This window comes from Eurytemora carolleeae, unplaced genomic scaffold (genome assembly GCF_000591075.1).
Source record: "Eurytemora carolleeae unplaced genomic scaffold, Eaff_2.0 scaffold820, whole genome shotgun sequence".
Taxonomy (NCBI): domain Eukaryota; kingdom Metazoa; phylum Arthropoda; class Copepoda; order Calanoida; family Temoridae; genus Eurytemora; species Eurytemora carolleeae.
The window spans coordinates 48,821-58,337 of record NW_019396706.1 but is presented as its reverse complement, the minus strand read 5'-3'; the positions used below and the strand labels follow the sequence as shown (position 1 = coordinate 58,337).

Genomic DNA, 9,517 nt, shown 5'->3' with positions numbered 1-9,517 from the left:
GCAGCGGTATTTTCATCCTTCTCTTCAGTCTTCTCACAAACAGGTTGTTGATTGATTGAGTTGGTTATTAATTGATTGATTAACTTTCTTATTCATATATTTATTCATTGTTTTTTTTTACTTATTCATTAATTTTTATTTATTTATTTATTTATTTGTTTATATATTTATTAATCGGGTAATTGATTGATTTACTGCATCAATAAAGAGCATCTGTTTTTAAACTGTTTGAACACCAAAGTTTTTATATTTTATACTCAACCAATTTTTGAAAACGTTTATTGAACTTTAGAAGTTTATACTTCTCATACTATACACAAGACTGGATAACCAGGATAATCTTTTTACAAAGCTATTTTCAAATCATAGAAATTGTAATTATATATTTACTATATTTCGTAATTTTTTTTTCCAAGAATGCATGAACCTAATTCATTTGAGCAGATTTTAGTTTTCATGATGTAGTGGATTTAAAGGATTTTTATGAAAGTTAAAATCTGTATTGCAGTCTTAAATGGTATTTAAACCAGCTTAAACGGAATTTTGAGTTTAAAGTTTTAAATAGATATGTTTTAAAATAAATATATTTAAGAGAGACTCTGGTTCTACAGTAGAATCCATGTTTGCTCATGAACTCTATTTCCTGGATTTTTAACATTGATATTTTTCAATTCAACATCATTTAACTTATTTTTACGCTGATTCTTTTAGCAGGGTTAATGTTTTAGACTTAGTAGTATTAAAATGTTATTATCAAAATGCTATATTATCTGTTGGTACATATCAAAATAAAATCCTCAAAACTATTTTTTGAAGACTAATTACTGAAAAAAATACACGTAAAGGTTGAGTTCAAATTTGCATCAATTCTAAAGAAATAAAATATCAAAAATGTATTTACTCTTCTCAAGTTTTCCCAATTCTGAATCACATGTAAATGAAAATGTGTATAATGGAAAGTTCCATTTTGCCACCTATTGAAAAAAATTTCAAAATATAACAGAATAAACATTTTCTATGAGAACAAAAATTTCACAAAAATTATTTTTGTGCCTAAATGTATTGTTGCATTAGGTACAATTTTTCTCAACAATTTTTCCACCTACAACATGATTCCTGCTAATATTTGTAACGGGTTTTATAAAACAACGTCCATTCTTTTTTTTTTTACTTTCCCTGCAGAATAAAGGATTAATAGATCTCTCAGAGATATTGTTATAATTCGTGTTTTAGGTTGAATTTTGTTAACATTCGCTTTTTTAGATATTGTAGGATAATTTGTTGGATATCGTTGTCATTAGCAAAATCAAACAAACGTATTAAAATTTTAAAAAAATTATTTTTTTAGGACGAATATACAACAACAGATACGTCGTCTTAGTTTGAGCAACAAGTCTGAGCTGAGTAAATCTACGAAATCCAGCTTGAAATCCACCAACACAGAACACGTCCTAGTTTCAGCCCAGGAGACAACAACGAAGATTATACTTAAGCTGTCAATGGACCAGGACTGGAAATGGAAATAAAATATATTTAAGATTTCATAAATGTAACGTATTTATTCAAATCAAAAGTAATATTTTAATGTTGATTTTTACGATAAAATGTTGTATGTACATATTTTTTAAAATAGACTAAAACCATGATGCACAGCAGAAACCAAATTGATGATAATTACTTTTAACAAGTTTTGATTTATTTGTTAATTACCACAATTAAACAATTAGCCTCATCATGATAGATAATTGATTTGCTTAATTATTTCTTGATGATTATTAACCCCAGTAACCCTACTTTACAATTGTCTATTATTAATTACAAGGGCCCGGCGTTGCCCGTGGAACAAAAAAGTTGGAAAAAAGGTTGAAAACAAAATTTGGATATTTTTAGCCTTTGGCGCCCTCAGGCTATCCATGAGTGTCCACAAAAAAATTCAGCCCATTGGGTCCAGCCGTTTGGCCGGCCAGAGGGAACATATATACGAATGTCTTGGTTTATTTTAATAGAAGATTGATAGTTATTAATCAAATAAATAGTGGAATTTTCGTTCTACGTGATATAAAGGATACGAGTCTTTGCCACAACCTCAAATCTTCTAATCCCTATATCTTATCAACCTGATGAGGTATACACACCTTTGATATTTCAAACTTAGATCATTTGATCAAACAGAATTCATAGTTTGAAATAACTAAGGTCTATAACATGGGTTGCAAAGATATAGAGATTAGAAACTCAGAGTTTGTGGCAAAGACTCAATTTCTTTGTGATCACTAGCAATTCAACCTCAAAACAATTTACACCATGATCGCAAAATTATTTTTTCCGCAAATGCAAATATTGAGGTTTTTGTAACTCTATTTTTTTAATCCATATATCCTTGCACCCAATGTTGTAAACCTTTTATATTTCAATCTTTTCATTCTGTTAGATTAAATAGTTTAAAATATCAAAGTTGCGAAGCTATACGGATTAATCTTTTTGGTAAAACTCATTGTCTTTGAACATTTATTAGAAGAGAACCCCATGTTTTAACTTTATTCTTTACTCAAATGTACTGTTGACTGTTTAAGTGACCCTTTATTCTTGTTTTACTGCTTAAAATCTGATCATTTTTAATTGTAATTTCTCTGGGAAAGTTTCTTGTGAATTTTTGCTGTCAGAGAGAGGGAATGCCATTGTCGGAAATCAACAAATTTTAGATAGAAAACGTTGCTCAGATAAATATAGGATAGGATACCCTTGTGAATCAGGCACGAAACTCTTTAATTAGTGCGTCACTTTAAATTACGTGTACAGTCCCTTTAATTCTCATGTTTTCAAGAAATCTCTTTTAACATGATTGTTTTAAACTAGTATAATATCTCATCTAACCATATTTCTTTCCTTTATGTCCTTAATTAGATTTGTAAAGATTTGCTTTTATCCAGGAAATAATTTATAAAGATTTCAGGATTAGAGAAGGAAAAGTTTTTAATTAATCAACCAAGAGGAAGAAAGGATTCTTTAATATTTAGAACAATGCAAAGCACTTTTCATACTGCATAAAATTTTCCAGAATTTATATATTTGGCTAAATGTTGTTTGCTTTATTGAATTGACTAGTTTGGGAACCCAACTTTGTCTGGAAACTAAGTTTTCCATAGAATTTGATTTTTATTAAATTTTGAAAAACCACGAAATTTTTTTAAAAATCTGCGAACCCTTTTTTTTGTTAATGTTTTACAATGTTCACAAAGAGAAAATGTTCACAGTTGAAATAGAAGATGGTCGGGAAGCACCCTGAAAGCCTAACAAAACTAGGATACAAAAAAGTTAGGGGTTTTAAAATTTTTTATTTTTTGTTAAACATAAATGCTACGTTTCTTAAAATCTCTTATTTTACATGTTTATATGGACTCCTTACATTGTCCTTGCATAACAAACTTGTAATCCGTAGAAACTCTTCTCTAAAAGCCTGTTAACTAAATTATACATCCATTATACATCCAACCCAGTACAATACATTTGTTTTGTTTTTCTGATTTGTTAATTAACCCATATATATTGTCAGAACTGTAGAAAATTCATTTATGCTTTTGTCAAGTTTTGCGTATACAGGGTGCTTAGGGTGTTCAGAGTGTTTATTGTGTTTAGAGTGTTTAGGGTGTTAAACAAAAACTGTGTTGAAAGTGTAAATTATTTTTGGTTATATCTATTAAATATTGCCCATCAAATACATGGTTAATATTTTGGTTATATCTATTAGATATTGCCCATCAAATACATGGTTAATATTTTTGGTTATATCTATTAGATATTGCCCATCAAATACATTGTTAATTTTTAGAGAAAATTGGATTGCCAAGTTCTGCTTCACTTAATATATCACATTATTTTTTATAGATATATCGAAGATGCAGAAATATTATAATAATGAATCCATTCAATAGAGATCTTTAGAGCACCAACAACTATAATAATTGGGCAGCCTTTTTCAAGATTGGGCCGACTGTGGAGTGTCGCAACACCTTGGTCTTTTTTACCTTGCTAACTCACAAATATTTTGTATAGTTGACAGCTTTGACTAAAATCCACCTGTACATGCTGGTACACTGTGAGTTTCTATAATGTTATTAATAATCTTTAAATCTCTATGGCGACTTTAATGATCTTAAATCTCTATGTTTGCTCTAATGAGATTTCATCTCAATGGTTGAAATAATTATCTTAAATCTCTGTGTGTTCTCTAATAATGTTTAGACTCTATGGCCAGGAACCATTCCAAGAAATCTGATAATTGATATGCACTGCACACAGTTGTACCAGGTCTGCGCTGCCCCCGGAGCCTGAAATGAAACCTTAAACCATCCACAAAAAAGTAACTATGAAACCTAAGCATTCAGATTTTATTATTTTATTGATTGGATAGTAACTATTTATAACTAGTTTTTTGACAGAAATTATCTCTTTATCGAGAAGGTTTAAGTCTTTTTAGATTTAATTTTAAAATTAATCTAAATATAATCTAAAAAGGCAAGAACCTTCGAGATATAGAGAAAAGTTAAGTCCAAAAACTTTATATAAAACATCGTGCCAAAGTAATAGTGTTATGGGTAATTTTATGAAACGTTTGTGTCATCGGAAAATCGGCTAAAAAAGAAAATGGACTGATTCCTCTAATCTGGTTAAAAAAAAAAGGAAAAAACAAGACAAAAAATTTCTTTGTTTCAAAGATTAACGTAGGTATTTATATAAAAAAATTAAGGAAATAAATGTTCTTTAGTCACGTCTGGAGAGAAAAAGAAAGTTATAGAACACAATCTGATCTTTTCCAACATCTTTCCTGTGCTGGGTTTTATATTTTTGTTTTTGTTGTAACACAACGTGTATAATATATGTTCTAATTGGATGTCAGTATGAGCGTTAAGAGAATATAGATGATTGCCAAGGGATATAGATAATAAACATAGATGTTGCACAAACAAATACATAAACATTAAACAAATATAAAAAATATAAAAAATTATATATGAATTTACCTTGTCTTGGCGTCTGTTTGTCTGTCTGTTTGTTTGTATCCAATAAACGTTAAAACGGCTGAACCGATCAGGCCCAAATTTTGTGTGGGACCTCAAGTGGCCCCAGGCAAGGTTTATGGCCAATCAGACTTTAAATATGTAATCATAAAATATTTTTATCTTAAACTAATTAATTTAGTAAAATTTTGAAAATGCCCAAAAAAATATTATGAAATCCACAAATAAAAAAAAATTTATACTGTACAAAGAGAAGATGCTAACAGATAAAGCCACAATTAAAAGTTGAAAAAGAAGACGGGGGCGAAGCGCCCTAAAAGCCTAGTGATATAAATTCTGAGAGCTCCACCACTCAAACTTTTCTTATATTATCTTTGCAAGTTGTTTTGTGAATCCATCTTTTTTATGGAACCCCTATCCTTACCCTGACATAAATTCTACTCTTAGAACCCCTATCCTTACCCTGAAATACATTCTACTCCTAGAACTCCTATCCTTTCCATTATTTACATCCTACTCCTAGAACCCCTATCCATACCCTGATATATATTCTACTCTTAGAACCCCTATCCTTACCCTGACATAAATTCTACTCTTAGAACTCCTATCCTTATCCTAAAATATATCCTACTCCTAAAACTCCTATCCTTATCCTAAAATATATCCTACTCCCAGAACTCCTATCTATATCCTGAAATATATCCTACTCCTAGAACTCCTATCTATATCCTGAAATATATCCTACTCCTAGAACTCTTATCTCTACCCTGAAATATATCCTACTCCTAGAACTCCTATCTCTACCCTGAAATATATCCTACTCCTATAACTCCTATCTCTACCCTGAAATCCCTGAAATATATCCTACTACTAGAACTCCTATCTCTATCCTGAAAAATATCCTACTCCTAGAACTCCTATCTCTACCCTGAAATATATCCTACTCCTAGAACTCCTATCTCTATCCTGAAATATATCCTACTCCTAGAACTTCTATCCCTACCCTGAAATGCATCCTACTCCTAGAACTCCTATCTCTACACTGAAATGTATCCTACTCCTAGAACTCCTATCTCTATCCTGAAATATATCCTACTCCTAGAACTTCTATCTCTACCCTGAAATGTATCCTACTCCTAGAACTTCTATCCCTACCCTGAAATGTATCCTACTCCTAGAACTCCTATCTCTATCCTGAAATATATCCTACTCCTAGAACTCCTATCTCTATTCTGAAATATATTCTACTCCTAGAACTCCTATCTCTATTCTGAAATATATCATACTCCTCTAGAACTCCTATCTCTACCCTGAAATATATCCTACTCTAAGAACTGGGTTTTATGTTTCTAATTTGATTCTTAATAATCCTGGAAAGAGAAAGAGAGAGAGGATATATTCAATAAAGACATCTAACATGAGTAATCCTTTCACCAATATTTACTTCAAGATTAAATTCAGAATATTCTGGAGAAGAGGAGATCATCCTTAAAATCATTAATTAAGGAGAATATTTTGTGTGAGCTTATCAAAGCTTATGAGGTTTATTGATAATAAACATTGTCCTAGGGTTGTATAATTATGCTCTATCAATAATAAAATGCATTTTTTTCTTTTTTTCATAATTCCTATAATCCCCCTCCTCCCTCACCCCTTCCAACAAACACCTATCCACCCATCCAACATTTAACCTTTTTTGTTGTTAATTATAGCACCAACATTAGTTTACTGTTAATAGTTTGCATCTGCTTCTGTTCTACCTACATCCATAAATATGTGTAAACTCACTTTTATCTTCAGCATTGTATCATGTCTTTGCTTCACTTTCAACCCTGCCATTACAGTACAGTACATGTTGATAATATGTACTTTTTCATTTTTCAAGAATCCACCAAAAAAAAGAAAGAAAATATTCTAGTACTTTTTTGAAACAATATACTTAAACTAATAGATAATCCTACAAATGACGCCAAAATGCAAGCATCTCTCAAATCCAAGAAACCAAGGGTAGGAAGAATTTGCCGAAATGATCTGTTTGGATGTCCGATCATAAATCATGAATCCCTAGACCAATTTGCCTCAAATTTTCTTAGTGTGGTTAAAAAATTCCAAGTTGAATAGGGTTAATCATGATAGGGAAAACTTAGACTTAAATTAACGGTTTTGAGCCCAAATTTTTGGTGGCGAAAAGTTAATGGTTGTTAGAAGTTGAAAAATTGTGTTGCAGTTTCAAAAATAATAAATGGCAAAAGTTATTTGAATTATTAAGAAGTTTATTTTTCTAAAATCTATAAAATCCAATGTAAGGAGGTTATATTATTAACAAGTTGCTGGTTTTAATCTTGGAAAAGTTATAATTTCCTCCTCTTTCATCAAAGGGAATTAATAATCCAACATTTTCTTTCAAGTATTCATCTTGGAATAAAAACTCTTTTTTATATAAAATTAGGGTAAAGTATAACAGATTAAAGTTAAACATCGAAACATATCATATTTGGGGAACCAAAATTAATAATTGGTAAAGTTTAAAAAAGGTTTAACTTATTTAACTTAATTTTTTACGTACAAAAAATATAAAAGGTATATAACATAATAAGAGAAATGAGTTTTTCCAACAAACTCAAGCTTTTAAATATCTTTTTAACAATTTATTCTTTTTTCATTTTTTCCAGTTTTTTTATGAAACAAATTTATTGATACATGCATTTAATGCAGAATGCAGATAATCACTTATCTAATCTTCTTGTTTGCTGGCTGTTCTGTATTGCTTATTATATTAGCTTCATATCCCCCCTCCAGGATGGTTAATATGCAGTTTCGGTAGCTGACCAGGCAGTTTGTAGTTTTTATTCTACTGCATTAATTCCACTTATGTTTGATATTTGACATCTATTATTACTGACATTGTTTTTAATTGCATTTAGTATCATGTATCAGTGTCTTGCAATAATTTCGAAAGAAATTAAAAGACCTCCTAGCCTTAACTGCATTCGGGCAGGTTCAAAGTGATTTAGGTGTACCCCCTAGGAAAGGAACACCCAATGAAACCAATGATGATCTCTCTTAGAATGTTTTGATTAAGATTCCACAGCAAAGCAGTTTCTGAGTTCCACTATGTCTGCTCGTGAAGTAGGATAAGGTTGGAATTTAGGAGGTAGGAGGATGAGGATGGGGGTGTAAGGGTAACAGGTATGAGATATACCATATAAATATACTTAGATTGTCTGTCTTTTTTTTGGTTGTTTGTTTGTATCAAATAAACGTCAAAACGGCTGAAACCGATTGGGCCCAAATTTTGTGGGGGACCTTGCATTATCCCAGGGACGGTTTGTGGATGCGCAGAATTACAGTGTTTTTTTCCAAAAGCTTTTGATTTTTGTGAAATTTAACAAACTAGGCTTTTAGGGCGCTTCGTGCCCATCTTCTATTTAAACTGTGAACATGTTCTTTTTGTAAACATTTTAAAACAAAGAAGAAAAAAATTTTGCGGATTTTTAAAAAAAAAATCGCGGATTTTGAAGAATTTAAATTTTTTACAAAATTAAAAACCTTTAAAACACATTTTTATTTTATTTTTATCATTCATAAACCTTCCCTGTGGTCACGTGATGTCCCACAAAAAATTTGGGCCCGATCGGTTCAGCCGTTTTGATGTTTTCGGATACAAACAAACAGACAGACAGACAAACAGACAAGCCAAATTTATATATAGATGCATAAAAAATTATCTAAAAATCTGCGAACTTTTGTTGTTTTTTATACTTTACAAACAGAATATGTTTACAGATAGAGCCGCAATTATAAGTTAAAACTTAAAATAGAGGTTGGGAGCAAAACGCCATAAAAGCCTTGTAAGGTAAATTTGAATTCAGAAAAAAAATTCTTATTGTTCTGCAGACTTTTAATAAATTTTAGTAAAGTTCATCAGGGAGAGTAAATTGTCGAAAGGTTGGTTTAAGTTAAAACATTAAAAATCTGAACTAAGAAAGAGATAAATAAATGATTGAGGTACAAATCTAAAATTTACCGGGGAACTTTTCCTTCACCTCAAACTAAAATTTTCTTTGCCCATATCTCTTCAACCTGATGAGGGAAACTTTAAATATTTTAGACGCTGATTATTTGATCTAGTAAAATTCATAGTTTGAAATATCCAAATTCAGAGGACACATCAGGTTGCAAATATATTAGAATAAGAAATTCATAGTCTGGGGAAGGTAATCAGTTCCTGTAAAAACCCATTGAAAATGGAAAAAGAAATATATGTCAAATTTTCATTAACCTCACATTTTTCCGATGCTGTTTCCGCAATTTGTTTAAAATTATTAACAATTAACATGCCTCGCATCTACAGGTACTATTTCCATTATAATTTTCCTATGGGGGGGAGGGAAGGTGCAGTGAATTCATATTTGCAAGCTAAATAAAAGATGTATACATTTAAAACATTTAAGCAAAAAATTAATTTTATTTTATTATTTAGTAAATGTGTAGAAATG

The 9,517-nt window shown here is 30.5% G+C and overlaps 1 long non-coding RNA gene across 1 annotated transcript; it reads left to right on the top strand.

The window, feature by feature from the left end:
* Window position 1: 1 nt before the first annotated feature.
* On the top strand, window positions 2-1,664 carry LOC111707623 (uncharacterized). The gene is made up of 2 exons (XR_002766484.1): window positions 2-43; window positions 1,349-1,664. It is a non-coding gene; the product is annotated as an uncharacterized LOC111707623 (long non-coding RNA).
* Window positions 1,665-9,517: the final 7,853 nt, after the last annotated feature.